This window comes from Neophocaena asiaeorientalis, unplaced genomic scaffold (genome assembly GCF_003031525.2).
Source record: "Neophocaena asiaeorientalis asiaeorientalis breed wild unplaced genomic scaffold, Neophocaena_asiaeorientalis_V1.1 scaffold177, whole genome shotgun sequence".
Classification (NCBI taxonomy): Eukaryota; Metazoa; Chordata; class Mammalia; order Artiodactyla; family Phocoenidae; genus Neophocaena; species Neophocaena asiaeorientalis.
In genome coordinates this window covers 20,957,656-20,983,882 of record NW_020172779.1, presented here as the reverse complement: position 1 = coordinate 20,983,882, position 26,227 = coordinate 20,957,656, and the positions used below count along the sequence as shown (strand labels likewise).

General features: G+C 42.8%; 1 protein-coding gene across 1 annotated transcript in view; it reads left to right on the top strand.

Annotated features, from left to right (window-relative positions):
* Window positions 1-5,423: 5,423 nt before the first annotated feature.
* PTK2 (protein tyrosine kinase 2) overlaps window positions 5,424-26,227 on the top strand; it is a 225,270-nt gene continuing 204,466 nt past the window's right edge. The window contains exon 1 of the mRNA XM_024741050.1: window positions 5,424-5,520. The gene's annotated coding sequence lies outside the window, so the exon portion shown is untranslated. The remainder of the gene's footprint in view (window positions 5,521-26,227) is intronic.

The window sequence follows — 26,227 nt, the reverse complement described above, 5'->3', positions numbered from 1 at the left end:
CCGATTTGGTTTGATCAGTTTCTCCAAGAACTGGAAGGCAGTTTATATTCACCATTCACTCTGCAGGCGTAATAGGCACTCTGTTATTAGTGTTGCTGTTAATAGTGTTTTTTCTGAGTTTAGTGACTTCACCTCTTCTCTCTTGTTAATGTATTCACTTAGTCATTAGTTTAGTACCAGGCATCTCAGAGATGCCTGAGACACTGCATCCCAACCTGTGAGCAGCACCACAGTCTAGTATTAGAATATTTTTGGCTAGAAAATTAGTTTGAAGCATAAAGAAGCTTTTGTTTGCCCAGATGATTTTCATAATCATATTCACATTCTTTATATATTTTTGGTTTTTCAGAAAGTTACTTCTGATCTAGTATTTTTTAGAATACAGGTTGCAGCTTGCCTACGTACAAAACTGTTGGTAGACTGAGCTTAGAGGAAGGGCAGCCTGTGTGAAATGGTTGTATATTTTGGACACTGGAGACCGTCACAGTTAACTTAAATTGTTACGATGTTATGGGTTAAGAAATAGTGGGTTTCGGCCTTATTTAGCACTTAGCATCAAACGACCAATTCTTCTCCAGGAGTTCAGCCTACATGCTTAATTTGAGCCAGATAACTTATAATTTGTCAGTGTGTCATGTTGAATGTTACTCAGCTTTAGGAAGAGTTTTTCTGCTGTGCTTGCTTTGGAAAGCCCAGATCATGTTCATTGTTTTAACAGTAATATTATCTGGTTAATTTGGGAAACCAGGATAGCATCATGATTTTAAAAGTGCTGTTAAGCTAGTGTTTGAATCCCTGATCTCTCCCTTGCTTGCTGTGTGACCTTGAAAATTTCCTAATTTCTTTCAGACTTAGCTTTCTTATGTGTAAAATGGGAACACTGATAGTAACCAGCTAGAGGCGTGGGGAGCTAGTACCTATAAAGCTCTTAGGAGAAAGGCTGTCATTGTATGATGATTAGGGCTGTTATTGAGACTTACTGAGAGATGGATGTTAGAAAGCTGGCCACGTTGGATTGTGCATTGAAATGGGGACGCTGCAAGCAAGGTGATGGAAGGAAATATTGTACCTGTTAGTGACACACAGATTTAGAGTGTGAGACTGGTGGGAAATTTTAGTTTGCGTGTTAGAAAGGGAAAGGGGTTCAGAGCAGCCCAGGTGTCTATTTATACCCATCATAAAACACACCATTCATGCCCAAAATGTAGAGAGTATCCATCTTACAAATATCTTCAGGGACCTGGCAGTGTATTTTATTGTATAGTGAGACAAGCTTAGTTTCTGTTTATCTGTCTGGAGTAAAAGATTTTATTTATGTATTTTAATTATACAGTTTGGGAAATATCTAGTTTTCTGCTCTATTTGAACTAGTTCAAATTTTTATGCTTGTATTTTATCAGTTTTGTAGTTAAAATGCATAGCTTCATATTCTTAATAAAGATAGATCGGCTCATGTGATAAACAGGAGTGCTGGAACTCAGCATGCACTGGGTCTCCCACTGCTAACATGGCAAGTGAGCAGGCCTCATGTTGCTTCAAATGAAATGTTGTTACTTCCTTGAATTCTCCTTAAAATACAGTATGAAGCAAAGAGCAGTTATGACGCACTCAAAATCTAGTGTATCCGTTCATTTATTCAGGCATTATCACTCGTGCATCGAGTACATGTTTACCGATCAAGTACTCTACGTGTTTGATACAGTGTATACTGTTGGGTATATAGTGGTGAACAAAAGCCAGACCTGGGGAGTGTTTTGCCTTTCACAGCAAGAAGAAAGCCAGTTGTAAGAGACTTGCATTTCAATGAATGGAGTTTTCAGGTTTGTACTCTTCTAATAGAAAAGAGGTTAAAAACAAACAAGAAAAGCAAAGAAAAGGCAGAGGGCCTCTAAAGAGCACATGTTACTTACCTCCTGCCACTGACTGGAGTTTTTTTGACCTTAACTTTGGTTTTATTTAATAGTGTGTCGGTCCTGAGGCTGCAGAGCTGAAAGAGGCTGCCATTGTCCCTAGAATCTTGCTGTTTGGGTGGAGGGAGAGGCTGACAGATTGGGTCGGATTTAACATCCACTCTAGTAAGCATTGTTAAACCGGAAGCTACACCCCAAGGGTCCTTGGGGACAGGGCCGTGTCTCCCCTGTTGACTGATGTGTATTCCAGTGCCCGGTACCATGCATGGCATGTGTCAGTCATTCCAGAGATCCCTCTGTCAGTGATGGGATGCTGGGGGAGTGCAGGAGAGAGGGACGTGGCTCCCTCCAGGTGTGCATCCTGGTTCAGCCAGGGCAGGAATATCCAGGTGGAGGGACCTGCAAATGGCATAGAGGTGTGAGGGAGGGCACATGTGTTCTGTAAACTGGAAGTAGTTTACCTTTGCTGGAGTGTAGGATTCCTAGGAGACTGATGTTGAGAGATGTTAGGACTCTGGAGAGTTAGATTGGGCTTGATCAATAAGGGCCTCATGTCATAACGTGCAGGAAGCCAGATTCCCTAACGCCCAGGCTGACTGACACTTTTCATATTACATAATGCATGCCGTGTCAAAAAGCATCATCCTGTCTCGGGGTACCAGTCCATTAGTGATGACTTGCCTATTGAAATTCTGTGAGCCTTTGGTGAACTTCTCATCTTTTGGGGAGGATGAGGATATAGAATAAATATTTGTTTTCTCAGGAATAAAAATAGTTTAGACTCTTGAAGGCCAAGCAAAGTCTGTATGTCTTTGACTTCTGGTTCGCTAGAAGCGTGCCAGGTATGTAAGAGTAGGTACTCAGTACGTGAATAAATGCAGAAAGATCCTTGCTCTCATGTGCACTGCTGTAGCAAGCATTACACTGGGTTCTGGAGCGTGATCGCTGAGAAATGGCCCTCTGCAAGGTCTCCAGGCCAGTGAGGGGCAGAGAGAAGCAAGTCATTGGTGATGGGACAACAGGTGAGTACGTTGTAGAGAGATGCACAGGGTAAGTGTGATGGATAGTCACCTTCCTCTGACCACTGAATCCCGCGTTCTTAGTTCTTTTTATGCCTGCTGCTTATTTTCCCCATACTTTCCGATAGCCTTTTAGTAAATCTTCCACAAGGTCAGTCACATAGACTCTTCACATTCTCTTTCTGGGATATGATTTCCTGGAGATCTCTGTTTTCTTCTTTTCTGAGCTGGTTGCTCCTTACGCCTTTTCCTGTGGTGTTGCCCCTGGATGTTCCTTTGCTCTCATCCTTTGGCTTTTCTGCAGAGTTGAGTTTCATGTTTGTGGTATCGCTTGTGTGTGTGTTTCTTGACTGACTTCTTCGTTTGGGTGGCGCATACCATACAGAGGTGAATCACTTTAGAAAGGTGGTCCAGTGTCTTTGGGCAGGTGCGGCAGCCTTCCACATTCCTTTCTCACGAGGCACGTTGCTCTGACTGTCCTGTCCTGCCGCGCCGCGCAGCTCCCGTTCTGGAACCTCCTTTCACTGTCGCCCTGGAGATGCCCTTATCTCTGCATCCACGCTCGTGTTTGTCCATGGCTTCCTCCTACTTTGTTATGCTCACATTTTGGTGGAGGACTTGCTCCAGTGGCTTCCTGAGGTAGGACGCTTAAGAGGCAGAAAGGTGGAGAGTGAGCGGGATGGAGAAGGTGATTGGTGGTGTGGCCGGTGTGGAGTTCTGTGTTGGCATCGCTCTGCTCCGTTGCCTCCTGTGCGCCATGTTACTGGTTTTCAGTTCAGAAGCTTATTCTGATTTTTTATTCTTTGTATGTAACTTTTTTCCTTTCCATCTTTAGAAGCTTGTAGGAATTAAAAAATTTGTCCAAGTCTTTTTAAATGGCATGAAGTGTGGGTCTCTTTTCATCTACTGTTCTGCTTGTCTAGTGGGGACCTTCATTCTGGTAACTTTTATCCCTCAGTTATGGGAAAATTTTTTCAAGTTATTGTGCTGAAGATTTTCTCCCTTCTGTTTCCTTGTTCTGTCTTTCTGGAAGTCTTGTTATCCACAACTTGGGTGTTATAGACAAGTTCTGTAATTTTCTTATTTGCTTTCAGGGAAATGTCTTCAATTTGACTTAACCTTCTTCTTTAGTTTTTTATTTCTGTGCTCAGGTTCTTTAATATCCAAGAGTACTTTCTCCAGTAGGTCTGTGTCTTTATTCCTGTCTTACCCCTAGGTTCTTCAAGACATTTATTTTTTCTAAATTCCATATATATGTGTTAGCGTACGGTATTTGTCTTTCTCTTTCTGACTTACTTCACTCTGTATGATAGACTCTAGGTCTATCCACCTCATTACAAATAGCTCAATTTCGTTTCTTTTTATGGCTGACTAATATTTCATAGAACATCCTGTTTTTGTTTATTGATTGCAGTGTCTTCTTATCTCTAGGTTATTGATTGTATAGTTTCTGTTTCTTTCAAGTTATTTCCCTCCTTGCTTCCTTCCCTCCCACCCCCCCACCCCCATCCTTCCGTCTGCCATGGACTGGGCCTTTTGACTTTTACATCAGGATGTTCTGGGTGGACCATTTGTTGGGGAATCCCCAGTGTATCTTTAGGTCTTTCCCCTTGGCCTGAACAGATTCCCCAGACTCTTATCTGTAGAATTCTGGGGGCTGAGTGGGTGGGTGGTGGGAAGCTGAAGCATCCACCGTTGAGTTATGTACGCTGATGAAGTCCGCCTGTGTTAGTGCAGCTGGACAGGGGGACTTCAGTCCAGAGACCACGGAGTGACCATCCAGTCTGTGTCAGAGACGGTGTTGAGGTTCTGGCTGTGGCTGAAGCAGCTTCACCTGCTCCTCTGTGTTTAGGCCTCCACCTTCCTCACCCCCAGTTGTCTGCACAGGTGCTGCCAGTTCTGAGCCTTCTGGGATACCGATGTGTAAATGGAATTGGGTCTTAGTTTTTTCCACTGCTGGCTTAGCATCTGGCTTTCTTGGCCTGCTGAGTCATTTACTATGCTTACAGTCTTTCATAGTTTCCGTTTCCTCCAAGATTTTTCTTATTTGTTTTGTTTTGGTTTTTATCTTCCATGTGAGAAACTTTTCTCACAGCTTCCAGAATTCCCTTTCTTTTTCTCCTTTCAGTTCTGCCTGAGCTATGTTTTGTTTTTAAAATTTTTTTATATCTCTTTAGTGTGATTTTGGTGGGAGAGGATGAAATAGATGTATATATTGTTGGTGATCTTACCCTGAACTTATTCGCTAACTTTGTGACTCATTAATATATGCTTCTTGATATGCTTTAATAGTTTTCAGTTTTGCACATTATTTTCTTAACTGGAGTGTAGGTTTGAAGACAGGGACTTGATAACATGTTTTTATCCCTCATTCCAGGTCTGGCACGGTATGCGTGGTAGGTATTGAAGCTGACTGAGGGGATGAACACAATAGAGCTTTGAAGAAGCGGTGGCAAAGACGGTTTTATAAACGCACGTTGTCTTTTCTTGTCAGGTTCTTTCTGACCCCTATGGAAAGAGGAAAGAGAAACTAGGAGTATTTGTAAATCGTCGTTTGACTTCGTCACAGAGTTATGGCGGCCTTCTGAACTGTGAGTCTGATTCTCTTGCCACACTTGTGTCTTGGTTTTTTGTTTTGCTTTGATTTTTCTTTCCCCTGTCTTAGGGTTTCTTTGACACACAGTAGAAACTAACAAAAGGTAGTGAATTTTGCAGAGTGAGGGAGAGAAGAAGCAGAAGTTATTTAGTGCCTTCTCTGTGTAGATACTGTGTATATATTTTTGCTGAGGTAGCGTAATAATAATGATTAACAACAACGGTAACGTCGCGCGCTTTAAAATAGTGCCTGGTGCCTTATAAACACCGAGTTATAGCTGCTGGTGGTGCTCGCAATAACCCCGCGAGTGAGGCCGCTCCTCGCCCCTCTTTCACGTTTGCATAACTTAAGTACAGAGAGGTTAAAGGTTACTAAGCTAGTAAACGCAAAGCTGGGATTCAGACTCAGTCTGGTTCAGAGCTTGTGCCCTTTACTCTGGTACCTGATTCTCATGGGCTCTGGATTCAGATGGCAACTTAGCTACTTACTAACTCTTGACTAGCTACCTAAACCTAGCTTTCCCATCCAACAGACACGGTGTTTTGATAGCACCGTGGTGAGAGGTGTGTAAGGTGCTCAGCACTCACAGATGTTAGCAGTTACTCCGTGGGAGTTTTCCCGTTTTAATGAGAGGAAGACTGGGCTCTTTGTAATTTGTAACTTCGGAATTTGTTTTATGCTCCACCGCTGGGAAGTTGTAAACTTGAGATTCTATCCCAGTTTGTCATTTCCAAAGACTGCTCTTTCTGGTTAGTTTAGTGGTAAATCAAGGACAGACAGTTGGTAGACGATTCATACATCTCTCCTGGGGTATTGGCATTGGTAAGCACTTTGTTGTACCAATATGTTGTGTCGGTAAAAGCCTCATGAACTTGGACTTCATGGATTCAGTATTCATGACAATTTATAACTGTGTTGAATTTCACTTTGGCTGGTGTCCTTGTCTTGGATGTCCGAGTGGCAGGGCCCTGGTTGTTTTTCCATTTCCTTCTGAAGGTTAGCTCACTTTCCTCCTTTGTTCTCTTTCTTCCCAAGCCACTTCTGTTTCTACGGAGGCTAGGTATTAGGGAAGGGAAATTATGTCATGCAGTTTCAATTTCCTAGCAAGGCCCGTAAGTCTTACTCCTGTTTTTCCAATTCCCGCTGCTCTTCACTGGCTGCCAGAGTGAGCCTCTTCTGCATGGCTGTGCCAGGTGTGATTGTGCCGCAGGTCGTGAGGTGACAGCCTTGTTTCATTCCCTCCTCCCAGTCCAGATGATATGTTTCTTCCTGTAACTGTAACATTTATTTGGGTGAAAGTCTGTTTCCTAGAGTCTTCGAAATAAAAAAGATTTTATTTCACCTCTGCATCTTTTCTGCTTGACCCATAGGTGGTTTTTGCTAAATGCTGAATGAAGGAATATTTAATGCTTGGCACAAAATAAGTTCTCTTAGTAGATCCAAACAAGAGGCAGAATATCAAGTGTAGCTTTTCAGCAGCATTAGTGCTTAAAAATATCTCATCTTGGTACAGCACAAGACGGTTACATGAGGGGGCAGTATTTAGTAGAAGTTACTCAAAAATCTTCTTCTTGATATAGTACGCAGTGGAAGAAAAGCCTGACGGGAGGGTGGTGAGATGCCAGGCCAGCTCCTGATGGACCAAGAGCCTCTGCCCCAGCTCCGTGGAGCTTTTAGCACCAAGGCATAATCTACTGATTCTGCGTTGGCTCTTTTTTTTTTCTCCCCCAGTATTTGAAAATATATAAGCCTAGGAAAATAACCTTCTAACCAGTGTTCCTGTAATTGTTTCCCCCAGCTCCAGACAAACAGTCAGACCACATGAGTAATTCTGGCCTCCCCCAGAGTGAGTCCAGAGCTGTGATGCTGAGGTCCAGGCCCCTGGATCTACCTGAGTGCCCCATCATAAGCCCCTGGCCCGCCTGAGCCCCTGCAGAATGGCTCTGCTCCCGAAGCTGCTTTGCCAGAGCTGGCTCTTGGTTCTTGCTGTGTTTTGGGGTGTTGGGCTAGAAGGCAGGGACTTGGGATGGAGGAGTTTACAACCGCAACCCTAAGAAAGCAAAGCAAAGTTTTGGAGAAGCGGAGTTGCTGAAATATGTATGGAGATCATTTTCAGGGTTAATGGTTTGTGGGAAGGTGGTAGACAGAAGGAAGGCTGCCTTGAGACCCTCTGAAGACCCCCATTTTGTGAATAAAGACACCTTTTAAGCATCTCGTGCCCCCCTCCTGGAGGCCCCTGGAATCCTCCGCGTTAGACGTTTCTTTTAGCGTTTGCATCCATGTTTCCTAACTATATTTCTGTACTAGTCAGGAGTCACTGATGCATCAATTTTAGAAGAAGTTACATTTTCAACTTTGCTATATAGTTAAATCATAATTTTTGTTTAGACCCATAATTTAGTTTTTAATTTTTCTTGACTTTGTAAACATTGCTCACTGTTGAGCCAGTTAATTCAGTGTGATTACGTTTCCTTTTTTGTTCAACTTTTTGTTTTCCTGCTTTCTTGGACCTCTAATGGCCACATTTGTTTCCTGTTTGCTTAATATTCTTAAGTCTGGCTAAGAGTTCTCACCTTCTCTACTAGCTCTGTAAGTAAGGCTGATCAAGTATTTTAATTCTGTCTCTCCCCCGGACACACCTGCCCTTTCCCTGCCTCCTCTGGACAGATGTTCCTCCTGCCTGCTGGGAACGGTGCCTGGCTTGAAGAACATAGGGCAGATGGGGCAGGAGCAGGGAAACAAGGTAGAAACGTTGATGGAGAAAAGTATGGTGGGAAGTGCAGAGGGAGGGGACGACTGTCTTCCTGGGGGAGCCTGCAGGGAAAGAGAAAAAGGGCTGGCTGTGGCTGTGGAAGGGCATTCCAGGTAGAGAAAGTGCAACAATAAGCACAGAGATGGACCTAGATTGTACAGAGACTGTACATATTAACCGAGTTACAGACTCTACCCTTAAGAGATTTAAACAGGTTTACATGGGAAATGTGATTCAGATTGTTAAATGTCTGATGTAAATTTTTAATGTTGTCCTAAAACCTGAGCATAGGAGATATCAGGACACTTGAATCCAAGTGATAATCTTAAACTGTTGATTTCATGTATTGATTCATGGAAAAAAATCCTTATAGAGCACCTGTCACAAAAAATAAAATTGGCATCTGGCTGTCCAGACCAGTCATTGGCGCTGGACTGTGCTGAAGCTACGCTCCGTTTGTCAGGCAAGAACAGGGCATTTAAGAAGCTGTTCCAGAAGCTGTTCCACATTTGGCTGCACTGGGCATGTGGCAAGCGGAGTGGGTGGAAGATGTCACTGAGGTGTGTAGGCACCAGTCTAACTTGTATGGCATAGCTGTAGCATCCTGGAGGAAAGTAAGCCGTTCGTGATGAGGTCATGCGAGACCAAGGGTGATTAGATGAGGTCCTTTTGCAAAGAAGTGTCAGTGCATTTGAAACGCTGAGGCAAAATCGTAAGAAATAAGGTCCACAGAGGCTTTCATGATTGCCAGCTCCAGGACACCTCTTATGTAAACACCTGGTAGTTTTCACGTGTGGTCGGGACCCTGCACCTGCATTTAGTTCAGTGCGTCCAGTGTGTGCACGTTACCTGCTGCGTGAGCCTCCAGTTCCATACGCACAGCTCTCTGAAGAGTGCATCTTTATCTTTCCAGTCTCACGTTGTGATTCAAGAACTTTGGGTGAATGTAATAATCATAATAGCTGCCATTTATGTGTCAGTCGTTGTGTGAGTTAGAAGATTATTTAATTTTTTATAGTAATTCAGGAACGTAGCAGTTACTATTCACGTTTCGTAGATGAGAAACGGGACTTAGAGATGTTAAGAAACTTGCCCGAGGTTTCATATGGTGGTTATCGAGTTCTCAGGTTCCTTTGCAGTCAGCCTTAGCCCTTGGCGCTCCTGCATGTGGGTCGTGCTTTCATAGCGAGGAGTCGTGCTGCCTGCTCAACTGCCCGCGGACCTTCCCGCAGCGCTGTGCTTCCTTCCTGTGCTGTCAGCCACGGGTCGACCACGGTGCGTGTATTCAGCGTGTATGTATCGCCATGCTGACTTGCGTTACCACTGTATCTGCAGAGCTCTTCAGGTAGTTGCCACTCAGGTGTTCCTGGCTCATACTACGGAAGGAGTGAGGTTTCAGCAAATACTTGTAAAAATAGGGAAATTGGTTCATTCCTGTCCGTAAAAGTAGGGAGACAACTTTTCCTGTGGTTTTTACATTCAGAGTAAGGAGAGGAAGGGATTTTTTTTCTTTCTACCTGTTTTGGCATATCATAGATATTTTTTTTAGGGGGGGCAAGTAGGGTGTTGGGAATTGGGATGGTAAGGAAGCATTTTAGATTTTTGTCTACTCATGAATTCTAAGTGGCTTATCAAAATATGCAGACTTTTCAGCATTTCTTCTTTGATTAACTGTATATTAAAAAGAGGATAGATGTCTCACTAAAAAGAACAAAAATTTGCCACTTGCAGCGACGTGGATGGACTTGGAGGGCATTATGCTAAGTGAAATAAGTCAGACAAAGAAAGACAATACTGTATGTTATCACTTACATGTGGAACCTGAAAAAATACAACAAACTAGTGAATATAACAAAAACAAAAAAGCCTCACTGATGTAGAGAACAAACTAGTGATTACCACTGGGGAGAGGGATTGGGGAGGGGCAGTATAGGGGTAGGGGAGTAAGGGGTACAAACTATTAATAAAATAAACTACAAGGGTATATTGTACAACATGGGGAATATAGCCAATGCTTTATAATAACTGTAAATGGAGTATAACCATTTACAGGTTATAATCAGGTTATATTTACAGCCCTGTGAATCAGGGCTTCCCTGGTGGCCCAGTGGTTAAGAATCCGCCTGTGAATGCAGGGGACACGGGTTTGAGCCCTTGTCCGGGAAGATCCCACATGCGGTGGAGCAGCTAAGCCCCTGTGCCACAACTACTGAGTCTAGGGCTCTAGAGCCCGCGAGCCACGGGCACCTAGAGCCCATGCTCCGCAACAAGAGAAGTCCACGCACTGCAATGAAGAGTAGCCCCTGCTCGCCGCAAGAGAAAGCCCGTGTGCAGCAATGAAGACCCAACACAGCCAAAAATAAAATAAATTAATTAATTAAGAAGAAATTGTGAATCACTATATATTGTAACCTGTAACTTATGTAATATTTGTACAGCAACTATACTTCAGTTTAAAAAAAAAGATGTCTCAATAAACCCTTCAATTGAAAAAATGGCCAAAAGGTTTGATTAGGCCTTTCATCCCCTTCATATGGATAAGAATAAGCACACAGAAAGATGCTCAGCATCGTTAATCATTGGGAAATGCAGATGACAACCACATTGAGATACCATTGCAATCCTATTAGAATGGCTATAGCATTAAAACAGAACAAGACAACACAGGGTGACAGTGCCCAGTGACAAAGCTGTGAAGCAGTTAGAACTCTCTTGCTTTGCTGGTGGGGATGCAAAGCGTTATAACCACTTTGGAAAACAATTTGGCAGTTTCTTATAAAGTTGAGCATATACTTATCATACAGTCCAGTAATCCTACTTGGAGGTATTTACCCAAGGGAAATGAAAATTTATGTCCATGTGTATGAATGTTTATAGCAGCTCTATTCATAATCACTTAAAATGGAAAACAACTCAGATGCCCAACAACTGGTAAATGGATGAGCAGGTTGTGGTCCGCCCTTACGGTGGAATCCTATTCAGCAATAGGAAGGAATTAACCACTGACATAGGTGGCAAAATGGGTGAATCGCCAAAGCATTGTACCAAGTGAAAACACAAAGCGCTAATATAACTTTGATTCCACTTATACAACATTTTGGTAAAGGCAAAGCTCTGAGAATAAAAATTAGGTGAGTGGTTGCCTAGGGCTGAGGGTGGGAGAGACCTGTGTACAGAAGGGCATGAGAGCACTTCCTGGGGTGATGGAAAGAGGCCGTATCTTCCATGGCCATACAACTGAGTATGTTTGTCAGAACTCACTGAACTGGAGGTTTTTCTGTATGGAAATCATACACCAAACTTAAAAAAAAATAAGATAGTTGACTTCTGTGTATATACATACAGATAGATATTGCACACACTTCAGCTCAACTTTTCTTTCAAGCTGGATTTAATTTTACTTTTCTGGATGAGGTATCCTGGACGTTTAAGTGAAATAGATCTTAGCATAGACACTACCTTGAAGTCCTTGGCTGATTTTTGTATGCTTATTTATTCACGACCTCTAAAGACTTTATAACGTGGCTTGTCTTCGTATAATACAATTGTATATTACAGATGTCATGTAATTAGCATAAGTAAAAGTTGTTTTAAAAGTTAAATTATTTTAGGATTCCTTCCATGTTGTTCAAGCTCTTGTAGCTCTGGAGAAAATAGTTTTACCGGCTTTAAAAATTAATACGAACTGTTTCCTCAGATTAATGGGACAAATTTATTTTATTTTTTAAATATTTATTTATTTATCTATTTGGTTGCACTGGGTCTTAGTTGCAGCAGGCGGGCTCCTTAGTTGCGGCTCAAGGGCTTCCTCCTTAGTTGCGTCTTACTGGCTCCTTAGTTGTGGCATGTGAACTCTTAGTTGTGGCATGCATGTGGGATACAGCTCCCTGACCAGGGATCGAACCCGGGCCCCCTGCATTGGGAGCGCAGAGTCTTAACCACTGCCCACCAGGGAAGTCCCGAGACAGATTTAATTATGCAGTCTTCATCTCTTCTGTTTAGTCAGCTATAATTGTAGGGTACAGTTAGTTATATTTTACACTGCTAGAAATAATAAGAACATACACAGAAAATAATACACATTAGCTTTACTGAACTTAAGACTTAATTGTGACTGTAAATACACTTTCTTAAAAGTATGTAAGAGAGTTGCTTGTTATTACTTTGTGGTGCCTTTTGATGTCCTCCAGAGCTGTTATTTAGCACTTTTTCCCAATAGGCCCTTGCTTAAGAAAGGCTTGTATAGGGCAGGGAGGGAAATTAAAGTGGAAAGTTGTGTGTGTTTTAATTTTTATTTAAAAATAAAAGTTTGTTGGGCTTCCCTGGTGGCGCAGTGGTTGGGAGTCTGCCTGCCGATGCAGGGGACGCGGGTTCGTGCCCCAGTCTGGGAAGATCCCACGTGCCGCGGAGCGGCTGGGCCCGTGAGCCATGGCCGCTGGGCCTGCGCGTCCGGAGCCTGTGCTCCGCAACGGGAGAGGCCACAGCAGTGAGAGGCCCGCGTACCGCAAAAAAAATAAAAAAATAAAAGTTTGTTTGACTTTAGAAAATAAGAAGGCCGCTATTTTAAATGATGAGCTCTTCATAATTTTAGGATGGGAGGATACTCCACTGTGTGGTTATAATAGAATCGGTGATAAAATGAGGCTGGTTTTTGTTCCTTTATTGCACGTGCCCCTCTGTGTTTGAGACCCACCTTACTCTTCCTTAGAGATGTAAACCACTGGGTGCCCAGACCTGCTCACCGCAGCCCCTGCCTGCTGCCCTTTGTATGGAGAGCATATGCCAGAGATCTGCTAGTAGCCTTCTTGATAGTATATTGAGGGACAGAAGAGAGATTGGAATTGTTCTGCTTACATTTTGCTGTCTGGCTCCATCCCTGTGTTTTTCTCTGGAATCTGCACTAACTTAACCCTGGTTCTGAAGTCTGAGAAGAGGGCTGGGATGCTTCTTACAGTTAACGGTGTTTCTGGGTGCTGTCAGTGGTCCCTTTGTGTGGACGCGGGAGGGCAGTTTTCCGGGTGCTCCCTCTGGTTGGGATCATGTGTCGTCGTTGCACCACACGTGTGGAGTGTAACTGCCGTGTACAGTGTCTTCTAAGAGGTTTCAGTGTGACTCACTGTTCAATTGAAAGGTTATTGTATATGCAGAATAGAAAAAAAATAGTGGAGTGTACACTTAAAAAATATGTAACCATATTTATTATATTTTTCAAAAGGATACTTAACAGGTCTTCTTAAACAAAATGTACTAAAAGATATTAAACTCAGTTTTATCTTTTCTGGGTGATGGGATCTGCGGTATGAACACTTGTCGATTTCAGTACGCCATGACACAACTTTTGCCTTTTTCGTCAATATCATACCACTAGGTTGGCGCCTCTGAAAGCCCCTCCAGCATCCTTTCTAGTTTGCTGCTCCTTGTTTTGTTTCTTAAATTTTTAAAAATTGAAGTATAGTTGGTTTACAATGTTTCAGGTGTCTAGCATGTTTTCTTTTTTTAAATGAAAAAATTCTTTTCTTTCATGGAAAAGTTGTAAGATGCAGTATAGGGAATTCCCAAATACTGTACTTCACCTAGATTCACCAAATATTAAACTAACATTTTGTTACATTTGCCTGCGTGCCTTCCCTGCCCCATCCCCGTTTTCCTCTTCTCTCCCTCCCCATCGCTCCCTGCCCTCTCTCTCTGTCCCTCCATATATATATGTGCACATACACACACATATATTTACTTTTTTTTTTTTAAAGAGGTTTCTCCACAATGCTATCCTTTTTTAAAAAATTAATTAATTTTATTTTTGGCTGCGTTGGCTCTTCATTGCTGCGCACGGGCTTCCTCTCGTTGTGGCGAGCGGGGGCTACTCTTCATTGCGGTGCGCAGGCTTCTCATTGCAGTGGTCTCTCCCATTGCCAAGCACGGGCTCTAGGCGTGCGGGCTTCAGTAGTTGTGGCACTCGGGCTCAGTAGTTGTGCCTCGTGGGCTCTAGAGCGCAGGCTCAGCTGTTGTGGCACACGGGCTTAGCTGCTCTGTGGCATGTGGGATCTTCCCGGACCAGGGCTCAAACCTGTGTCCCCTGCATCGGCAGGAGGATTCTTAACCACTGCGCCACCAGGAAAGTGCCCATATATTTACTTTTTACCAAGGCCTTTGAGAGTAGGTTGCAGCCGTCACGCCCTCTATCCCCTTAAATACTTCGGTGAGTATGTGCTAAGAACAATATGACCGTGATATAATTCATATAATTATCAGATTTACAAAATTTAACATTGCCTTTGCAACCCAAACACTTATCAAAATGTAGACCATTGTCGTGTCGTTGTTGAACCCAAGTTCATGTGCCCAACTCACTGTGAGGCCAAACAAACCAGAACGTTGGAATTTGAAGAACAGAACGGTGTATTGCAGGACCAAGCAAGGAGACCAGGCAGCTCGTGCTGAAAAGACCTGAACTCTCCGATGGTTCTTGGGGAAGAGTTTTTATAGGTAAAACTCGCGGGGAGGGCTGCAGGATGTGTAACCATCCTCTGATTGGTTGGTGGGGAGGTAAAAGGGTGGTGTTCAAGGAATTTCAGTCATCAGTCTTCTGCTTCCAACCAGTCTGGGGTCTATGTGCTTCTGCTCAGCCTGAAGATAACATCTTCCACCTGGGTGGGGCCCTTAGTTCCTGTAGAAGCAGTCAGAGATCTGTATCAGATTGTTAGGTATATCCCTTGAGGAGGAACCAGGACCCTGGTTTATCACTGCATTATTCTTTCTTTCTTTTTTTTTAATATATAAATTTATTTATTTTATTTATTTATTTTTGACTGCGTTGGGTCTTCATTTCTGTGTGCGGGCTTTCTCTAGTTGCGGTGAGCAGGGGCTACTCTTCATCGTGGTGCACGGGCTTCTTATTACGATGGCTTCTCTTGTTGCCGAGCACGGGCTCTAGGCACGCGGGCTTCAGTAGTTGTGGCATGCAGGCTCTGTAGGTGTGGCGCAAGGGCTCAGTTGCTCCGTGGAAATGTGGGATCTTCCTGGACCAGGTATCGAACCCGTGTCTCCTGCAGTGGCAGGTGGATTCTTAACCACTGCGCCACCAGGGAAAGCCCTGCACTGTTATTTCTTGACTGCTCTTCCTTTGTTTCTGCATTCCCTCACTCCTCTAATTAGTAACTGTTGGAATCTGCCCTTTGGAACTCAGGGAAGGTCTAGGAGGCTGAAACCTTTCTTACAAACAAGAAATGGGGGGCACAGAAAGTCCCTCCATGCTCACAGTCCCTGCCCCAGCACCCTCCCCCGCCCACCCAGCCAGAGAAAACTGCTGTTTTTCTTCCACCTCAGATCAGTTTTGCCTGTGCTTGTTGTAGGATTTCATGTCAACAGAATTGTATAGCATGACTGACTGTGTAAGGCATTTTTTAGCACAGTATAGTTGAGATTCATCTATGTTGTTGTGTAATTGGTTCCTTTTTATTGCTGAGTAGTATTTCCTTGTATGAGTCTATCATATCTTGTCTATCCATTCTTTCTCGGTAAACACCTTTATTTTTGAAGAAAGTTTTGCTGGGTGATGATGTTTACTTTCAGCTTGCTGATGAACTTGTTGTCCTGTTGTCCTCTGGCTCTTTGTGCAGATTTCTGAAACTTATTTTCTACAACTTTTTCATCTCTGATACTCTGCCTTGCAAATGTCAGCTTGACTCAGCTTCCCAAAACTTGGAATTTTCTCTCCTCAACTTACTGAAGCGGCAGTGCTCTGTTTCGATTCCCCTTCCTGTACTGTTGTCCAGGGTTGCCTTCAGCCAGACAGAGGGTTCAGTGGGGATCACAGGCCTGCCTTGCCCGTTGTCTCAAGATCTGAAAAGTTTCCTGGATTGTGTCTATTTTTCTATTTGTTTACGATTGGAGGGCATTTTCTATACTAGTTACCCTTTCCTGGCTGAAGTGGACATCCCTAGGTCAGTGCTTTTTTGCGGTATGCGGGCCTCTCACTGTTGTGGCCTCTCCCGTTGCGGAGCACAGGCTCTGGATGCGCAGGCCCAGCGGCCATGGCCCACGGGCCCAGCTGCTCCGCGGCATGTGGGATCCTCCCGGACCAGGGCACGAACCTGTGTCCCCTGCATCGGCAGGCAGACTCTCAACCAGTGTGCCACCAGGGAAGCCTGGTCAGTGCTTTTTAATGGCACACAGCTCATGCGCTGTACTTCTAAATTTTCTGGAAAATAATATGATAAAATTGTATTTGTTTTAATATTAGCTTAGCTACTGATTTTACTACCTACAAAATCTCAAGTAATTTCCATTTTGACAGAGAGAAGCCTATTCTTTCTTTTGGCAAAACTTTCATTTTATTTTATTATACTAATATAAGATATTTGGTTTATTCTGCACTGTGTTTAATGCAAAGTAGCATTTCTTGGCTGCCTTACCAAATGCTGTGTTGTTTGTCATAAACACAACTGTTAATCCCCACTCCTTCAAGCAGAGGTCATTTTCTTCCAGTCACTTGCCCACTGTCAGCGATGGGTAGTGTAGTGAGCAGTGGGCGAAGCTGGGACTGGTGAGCGGGCGGGAGGAGAAGGGAGACGCTCACGGGCTTACTCGTTGGTCAGCACACTGCCGAGCGCCCGCTGTGACCCAGCCCTCCGCTCTGCACTGCTGAAGGTCAGTTTTTCCCTCTGATGTTACAGATGATTGGTTGGAGATTTGGAACCATTTTTGGCTCTTCTTCTAGTTTCTGTTGTACATTTTAGTAACTCAGTCTCTCCCTTTAAAAAATATCTTTGTTAATTTGTGAAACTGAGATTAATAGTACAGTGTATTTTTTTTTTTTTTTTTTTTTTTTAAATTTATTTATTTATTTTTGGCTGTGTTGGTTGGGTCTGCATTTCTCTGTGAGGGCTTTCTCTAGTTGCGGCGAGCAGGGGCCACTCTTCATTGCGGTGCGCGGGCCTCTCACTGTCACGGCCTCTCTTGTTGCGGGGCACAGGCTCCAGACACGCAGGCTCAGTTGTGGCTCACGGGTCCAGCTGTTCCACGGCATGTGGGATCCTCCCAGACCAGTGCTTGAACCCGTGTCCCCTGCATTGGCAGGCAGATTCTCAGCCACTGCGCCACCAGGGAAGCCCTATTTCTTCTTTTAAAATAAATTTATCGTATTCATTTATTTTTGGCTGCTTCGGTTCTTCGTTGCTGCACACAGGCCTTCTCTAGTTACGGCAAGCGGGGGCTACTCTTCGTTGCAGTGCGCGGGCTTCTCATTGAGGTGGCTTCTCTTGTTGCGCAGCATGGGCCCTAGGCCTGCAGGCTTCAGTAGTTGTGGCACATGGGCTCAGTAGTTGTGGCACATGGGCTCAGTAAGTTGTGGTTTCTCCACACCCTCTCCAGTATTTGTTGTTTGTAGATTTTCTGATGATGCCCGTTCTGAGTGGTGTGAGGTGATACCTCATTGTCGTTTTATTATTTATTTTAATTTATTTTTTGAACTTATCTATTTTATGTATTTATTTATGTATTTATTTATTTTTACATCTTTATTGGAGTATAATTGCTTTACAATGGTGTGTTAGTTTCTGCTTTATAACAAAGTGAGTCAGTTATACATATACATATGTTCCCATATCTGTTCCCTCTTGCGTCTCCCACCCTCCCTGCACTGGCTGCACTGGGTCTTCATTGCTGTGCACAGGCTTTCTCTAGTTGCGGCGAGCGGGGGCTACTCTTGGTTGCTGTGTGCAGGGTTCTCGTTACAGTGGCTTCTCTTGTTGCGGAGCATGGGCTCTAGGTGCATGGGCTTCAGTAATTGTGGCTCATGGGCTCTAGAATGCAGGCTCAGTAGTTGTGGCACATGGGCTTAGTTGCTCCATGGCATGTGGGATCTTCCCAGAGCAGGGCTCGAACCCATGTCCCCTGCATTGGCAGGCAGATTCTTAACCACTGTGCCACCAGGGAAGCCCCTCATTGTCGTTTTGATTTGCATTTCTCTAATAATTAGTGATGTTGAGCAGCTTTTCATGTGCTTCTTGGCCATCTGTATGTCTTCTTTAGAGAAATGTCTATTTAGGTCTTCTGCCCATTTTTTGATTGGGTTGTTTGTTTTTTTAATATTGAGTTGTATGAGGTGTTTATATATTTTGGAGATTAATCCTCTGTCCATTGATTCGTTTGCAAATATTTTCTCCCATTCTGAGGGTTGTCTTTTCGTATTTTTTGTAGTTTCCTTTGGTTTTCAAAAGCGTTGAAGTTTCATTAGGTCCCATTTGTTGATTTTTGTTTTTATTTCCATCACTCTAGGAGATGGATCAAAAAAGATCTTGCTGTGATTTATGTCAAAGAATGTTCTTCCTATGTTTTCCTCTAAGAGTTTTATAGTGTCCAGTCTTACATTTAGGTCTCTAATACATTTTGAGCTTATTTTTGTGTATGGTGTTAGGGAGCGTTCTAATTTCATTCTTTTACATGTAGCTGTCCAGTTTTCCCAGCACCACTTATTGAAGAGACTGTCTTTTCTCCATTGTATATCCTTGCCTCCTTTGTCATAGATTAGTTGACCATAGGTGTGTGGGTTTTTCTCTGGGCTTTCTATCCTGTTCCGTTGATCTATATTTCTGTTTTTGTGCCAGTACCATATTGTCTTGATTACTGTAGCTTTGTAGTATAGTCTGAAGTCAGGGAATCTGATTTCTCCAGCTCCGTTTTTTTTCCCCTCAAGACTGCTTTGACTATTCAGGGTCTCTTGTGTCTCCATACAAATTTTAAGATTTTTTTGTTCTACTTCTGTAAAAAATGCCGTTGGTAATTTGATAGGGATTGCATTGAATCTGTAGATTGCTTTGGGTAATATAGACATTTTCACAGTATTGATTCTTCCAATCCAAGAACATGGTATACCTCTCCATCTGTTTGTATCATCTTTAATTCATTTCATCAGTGTCTTATAGTTTTCTGCATACAGGTCTTTTGTCTCCCTAGGTAGCTTTATTCCTAGGTATCTTATTCTTTTTGTTGCAGTGGTAAATGGGAGTGTTTCCTTAGTTTCTGTTTCATATTTTTCATCAGGAACGCAAGAGATCTGTATAGGAATGCAAGAGATTACTGTGCATTACTTTTGTATTCTGCAACTTTTACCAAATTCATTGATTAGCTCTAGTAGTTTTCTGGTGGCATCTTTAGGATTCTCTATGTGCAGTATCATGTCATCCGCAAACGGTGACAGTTTTACTTCTTTTCCAATTTGTATTCCTTTTATTTCTTTTTCTTCTCTGCTTGCTGTGGCTAGGACTTCCAAAACTATGTTGAAAATAGTGGTGAGAGTGGATATCCATGTCTTGTTCCTGATCTTAGAGGAAGTACTTTCAGTTTTTCATCACTGAGAATGATGTTTGCTGTGGGTTTGTCATATGTGGCCTTTATTATGTTGAGGTAGGTTCCCTCTATGCCCACTTTCTGGAGAGTTTTTATCATATATGGGTGTTGAATTTTGTCAAAAGCTTTTCTGCGTCTCTTGAGATGATCATATGGTTTTTATTCTTCAATTTGTTAATACGGTATATCACATTGATTGATTTGCGTATATTGAAGAATCCTTTCATCCCTGGGATCATGATCATGATCACTTGATCATGGTGTATGATTTTAAGGTGTTGTTGAATTCCGTCTGCTAGTATGTTCTCTTAGCTTTTGCTTGTCTGTAAAGCTTTTGATTTCTCTGTCGAATCTGAATGAGATCCTTGCTGGGTAGAGTAATCTTGGTTGTAGATTCTTCCCTTTCATCACTTTAAGTATATCATGCCACTGCCTTCTGGCTTGTAGAGTTTCTGCTGAGAAAGCAGCTCTTAAGCATACGGGAGTTCCCCTGTATGTTATTTGTCATTTTTCTCTTGTTGCTTTCAATAATTTTTCTTTGTCTTTAATTTTTGTCAGTTTGATTACTATATGTCTCGGCGTGTTTCTCCTTGGCTGTATTCTGCCTGGGACTCTCTGCGCTTCCTGGACTTGGGTGGCTATTTCCTTTCCCATGTTAGGCAAGGTTTCAACTGTAATCTCTTCAGATATTTTCTCTGGTCCTTTCTCTCTCTCTTCTCCTTATGGGATCCCTATAATGCGAATGTTGTTGCATTTAATGTTGTCCCAGAGTTTTCTTATGCTGTTTTCATTCCTTTTCATTCTTTTTCTTTGTTGTGTTCCGCGGCAGTGAATTCCACCATTCTGTCTTCCAGGTCACTTATCCGTTCTTCTGCCTCAGTTATTCTGCTATTGATTCCTTCTAGTGTATTTTTCATTTCAGTTATTGTTCATCTCCGTTTGTTTGTTCTTTAATTCTTCTAGGTTTTTGTTAAACATTTCTTGCATCTTCTCAATCGTTGCCTCCATTCTTTTCCCAAGGTCCTGGATCATCTTCACTCTCATTATTCTGAATTCTTTTTCTGGAAGGTTGCCTATCTCCACTTCATTTAGTTGTTTTTCTGGGGCTTTATCTTGTTCCTTCATCTGCTACATAGCCCTCTGCCTTTTCATCTTGTCTGTCTTTCTGTGAATGTGGTTTTTGTTCCACAGGCTGCAGGATTGTAGTTCTTCTTTCTTCTGCTGTCTGCCCTCTGGTGGATGAGGCTGTCTAAGAGGCTTGTGCAGGTTTCCTGATGGGAGGGACTGGTGGTGGGTAGAGCTGGGTGTTGCTCTGGTGGGCAGAGCTCAGTAAAACTTTAATCCGCTTGTCTGCTGATGGGTGGGGCTGGGTTCCCTCCCTGTTGATTGTTTGGCCTGAGGCGGCCCAACACTGGAGCCTACCCAGCTCTTTGGTGGGGCTGATGGCGGACTCTGGGAGGGCTCACGCCGAGGAGTACCTTCCAGAATTTCTGCTGCCAGTGTCCTTGTCCTCACTGTGAGCCACAGCCACACCCCGCCTCTGCAGGAGACCCTCCACCACTAGCAGGTAGGTCTGGTTCAGTGTCCTGTGGGGTCACTGCTCCTTCCCCTGGGTCCCGATGCACACACTACTTTGCGTGTGCCCTCCAAGAGTGGAGTCTCTCTTTTCCCCAGTCCTGTCGAAGTCCTGTAGTCAAATCCCAATAGCCTTCAAAGTCTGATTCTCTAGGAATTCCTCCTCCCTGCTTTGCTGGACCCCCAGGTTGGGAAGCCTGACATGAGGCTCAGAACCTTCCCTCCAGTGGGTGGACTCCTGTGGTCTAAGCGTTCTCCAGGCTGTGAGTCACCACCCAGCAGTTATGGGATTGGATTTTACTGTGATTGCGCCCCTCCTACCATCTCACTGCAGCTTCTCCTTTGTCTTTGGATGTGGGGTATCTTTTTTGGTGAGTTCCAGTGTCTTCCTGTCGATGATTGTTCAGCAGTTAGCTGTGGTTGCCGTGCTCTCACAAGAGGGAGTCGGCCAGACTATTTCTTAAGACCTAAATGGGAAAGATTTGGGCATCCTCAAGTGATAGTTTTGTTCTGGACACGAAGTGTTGGCTGCCTGTTGTGTTTATGTGGAAACTGTCGATCCTAAATTTACCCTCTTTTGGTGGACTGAGGGGAGATGAGACTTGGTCAGTCTTGGAGCTGAGCTTTCACCGTTCAGGGCTGAAGTTTATTGCGTCATACATATGTCAGTAGCAGGGGTGTATTTGAGAAAACTTTGATCACCTGTGTGCTTAATCTTGTCATAATTTCTGTTATAAATTTGTTGAATGAAAAATGTTGAATTCATGAATATATAAAAGATTTTTTTAATTATTAAAAACGTATTGACTCTCTTGAGTCTGACTTTTTAGAGTAAATCTTTAGATGTAAAGACTTGTATTCATTAGGCACTGAAGAGAATTTTCTGTGTGGTGCATACTTCTGGAAGATTAAAGAAAATGTATCCTCCTTTCTCTTTACTCCGAAACCCCACCTTTTCCCCCCACCTTACTTTTACTCAGGTAAGAAGATGTGAACAGGGAAAAAGGCGGGGTGTAGCTTTTTATGCAAAATATTCTGATTATGAAAATGGAGTCAGTTCATAAGTGGATTTTATCTGGAAGAGGAGGATAAAAAGCATGGTCAAATGTTTGCATGGCATTTACACAATAATAATGATGGCTGTTTTTACTGTAGGACATACTGTGGCTGCTGTCAGGAATTCTCCCAAATGGCAGTGCAAAGCAGAGGGTTTCCTTAGCTGCAGTAGCAGACTTAGTGACCGTGCCTTTTTTGTGTTGGCCTAACTCTGTGTAAGGGAGACAAAAAATGGATTTACTGTAGATTGTGATAGATGTACACTGAGAGGAGAGTGTATTTTGTCTCTTAGATAACTGTTAGAATGAGGTGGAAATCAGCTAAGTTTGAGGATATTGAGAATGAGATAGTCCTGAGTATAGTTTTCAAAAGAAGAAGTAATTTCAGTCAACTACTGTATGGAAAGGTTATATTGTAGTAAGTATAGATTGTACCTTTGAGGTCACGTGGAAACAGCTGTAAGTGTACTTGGTATATTTTGAGACTAGGAATGTGTAGTTACATTTTACAGGAAACTCTTCAGGTGGTAATGCTGTTATTTTTGTGTTCTCTTTTTTTCTTGTTAGATTGATTCATATTTCTGTTCACTTAAAGATAATATTTGATTTCCATAAAAAGTTTAGGAAATAAACATTAGGAAGTTCCTGTACTCAAAGGTAGTTCTTAGGTGGTAATTCAAGGATGCCAGTAAAAGGAATATGCTTTAAGCCACCTGTAGTTATATCCAGTCTGTATATGTATTTATAGCAAAAAATAAACGTTCTCTCATAAATAATTTAAATGCATTTTATACAGACACATTCATTTCATAACTTTGTTTTCAGCAAAATCAGATTTGGAGATATTTAAAGCCACAGCTGAAGTAAATTACAATTTCCCCAGGAAATAACTATAAAAGTACGCAATAATGATTATAAAAAGAAAATTTAAATACTTTAGAGTATTTTTGCAGATTCTTGGCTCTTCTCCTCCCAATCACATAATGGAAAGTAAAATAAATTTTTTTTTTTTTTTTTGCGGTACGCGGGCCTCTCACTGCTGTGGCCTCTACCGTTGCGGAGCACAGGCTCCGGACGTGCAGGCTCAGCAGCCGTGGCTCACGGGCTTAGCCGCTCTGCGGCATGTGGGATCTTCCCGGACCGGGGCACGAACCCGTGTCCCCTGCATCGGCAGGCGGACTCTCAACCACTGCGCCACCAGGGAAGCCCTTCATCTGTTTTTGATGTTTAGTTTTCTGTTTTTGAATGAATAACTTTACTAGCTGAGGATGCATGCAGAGGTCATATCCCCAAAGAACAATAGTCCACATAATGGCTTTAATTAACTGAAAGAAGTTTTTCCCTAAAAGATTATGTTTCTAGGAAGTTTTAAAAAAAATTTTGTTCTTGCGAGTATCTCATGTCTTAATGGATTGAAGAGCTGCAGGTAAAGGTAAGTTTTTAGAACTTTTGTGGGATTTAATTTGAAAATTTCATATAGTGTTTAATAGATAGATAGATAGGTACTTTTGTGTTGGGCTTCTTTCACTTAGCATAATGTTTTCAGGTTTCATCCATGTTGTAGCCTGTGTCAGTACCCTTCCTCTTATTGCTGGCAGGAAATACATACTACATTTGCGTTTAGGGTTTTAGCCTGCCAGAACCTCTCCTGCTTTTCTGTCCTCCAGCAGCAGTTTTCTGTGGTTGCACAGCCTGGGGTCTCAGCCTCCTTGTTTGCAGGATTAGCAAATCAATACCAAAGTTCACAGTAGCTGCAGTAGATCGGCTCAGCTTTGTGGTTCCTCACACTCTGAAGTATTAGCCCCTCTTGTTCTCACTGCCCTAGCAGCTCTCTGATTATTGTGCTTTATCCACTTTTCCTGTTTTTCTAGAGGAAATGCTGTTCTACTGTCCACTGTTGGATCTGCCTTGGGTTCAGAGATCTCAGAAAAAGGGGAAGGAGGAATCTTTGAATAAGTTAGCTATTTACAAACTCTCTCCTCTTTTCTAGCTGTCATGCCCTGCCAGCGCGGCTTGTGGATTTAAGCTGTTGCCGCTGTTATTCTGGATCTTTGGACTAGAATAAGAAGGATTTCTGCTGTCTCACAGGAGGTGCAAATAGCCATAATCAAGCATGGATTTTGCCCACACATTTTTAGGGCTTGCCTCCTTCATTTAAGGTCCGACATTTATGAATTCAAGAGTTTGCTGGTCCAGTGTAAAAAACGCATTGCAACTGTTTCAAGTAAAATAGATACGCTGTGACAGTTTAGTTACTGTGTTTTTGGTCCTTGAAAAGAAGTGTTAAATAGCTTATTGTTCTCAGAAGGGAACTTTTAAAATTGCATGATTGTATTTGACATGCCTTGGGCAGAAATGTTTCTAGTTTCACAAACTCCCTAGGTGATAATGCCCTGGATGCCTGGGTGTGGGGAGCCTTGGGGTTGAGGTGGACAGGGCCAGTGGAGTAGGGATGGGTATGTGTGGGCAGGACTCTGGTGAGGCATGTCTCAGGGACCCCAAAATCTCAGTAATCAAGATAAGTAATCGTTTTTGTTTTTGTTTTTAAATTTTTTGGCTGTGTTGGGTCTCCTTTGCTGCACGTGGGCTTTCTCTAGTTGCGGTGAGCGGGGGCAGCTCTTTGTTGCGGTACGTGGGCTCTAGGTGCGCACACTTAAGTAGTTGTGGCACATGGGCCCAGTAATTGTGGCTCGTGGGCTCAGTAGTTGTGGCTCATGGGCTCTAGAGCTCAGTCTCAGTAGTTGTGGCGCACGGGCTTAGTTGTTCCGTGGCATGTGGGATCTTCCCGGACCAGGGCTCGAACCCATGTCCACTGCATTGGCAGGCAGATTCTTAACCACTGCGCCACCCGGGAAGCCTAAGATAAGTAGTACTTTAATGCAGCATTTTTAGAAGTCAGGATTTAATGCAAAAAATCGCTGATGGATGATACCAAACTTAAATGAAGACAGGATCATTATTACTTATTTTTCCTTTTGCCCCAGCACTGTTCCATCTTAACTTCTACTTACTTTGGGTTTAATTTGCTAATGTTTTTGTTATTTCTTAAGGTAAAAACATAGACAACTCATGTTTTTAGCTTTTAAATATAAGCGCTTAAAGTTAATTCCCTCTACGTACCCAGCACTCTTTTAGCTGCATCCTAAAGATTTCGATGTTCTGTTTTTAATTATTCTATTCTGAACATTTTGTCAATTTCTCCTTTGATGTGTTGTTTGACTGTGTGTTATTTAGAAAAGATTGTTTACTTGTTAAATATTGGGAACTGTACTAGATATCAGTTCTTTAAAATAGGTTTTTTTTTTTTTTTTTTTGCGGCACGCGGGCCTCTCAACCACTGCGCCACCAGGGAAGCCCTAAAATAGTTATTTTTTATGTTCATTTACTATTTTAACTAAAATATACATGGTACAAAATTCATATGGGTGGGAAATGAGTCCTAACTCTCTCTGTGTGACTCACTGTTCCCACTTGTGTAACCACCCACAGGTCCTCTATGTGTGTACAAGGAGGTGCATGTGCGTGGATCTTTCTTTTGCTTTATATCAAAATGTATTTTACATACTCTTCCATACTTTTTTTTATTACTTAAAATATATATCTTGAAAATCCTTGCATTTTAAGACTGGGAGTTGCCTTAACTCTTTATAGTACATGTTGCTTTTTTGCATTAATGAGTATTTTCCAGTATGAATGAAAACTTTTCTGCAAACACAATTTTTTAATGCTTGTATAGTGACTCTTTTTTTTTGTGTGTGATATGTGGGCCTCTCACTGCTGCGGCTTCTCCCGCCGCGGAGCACAGGCTCAGCGGCCATGGCTCACGGGCCCAGCCGCTCCGTGGCATGTGGGATCTTCCCAGTCCGGGGCATGAACCCGCGTCCCCTGCATCGGCAGGCAGACTCTCAACCACTGCGCCACCAGGGAAGCCCAGTGACTCATTTTGATGTTCCAAACTTTATTTGCTCATTTCC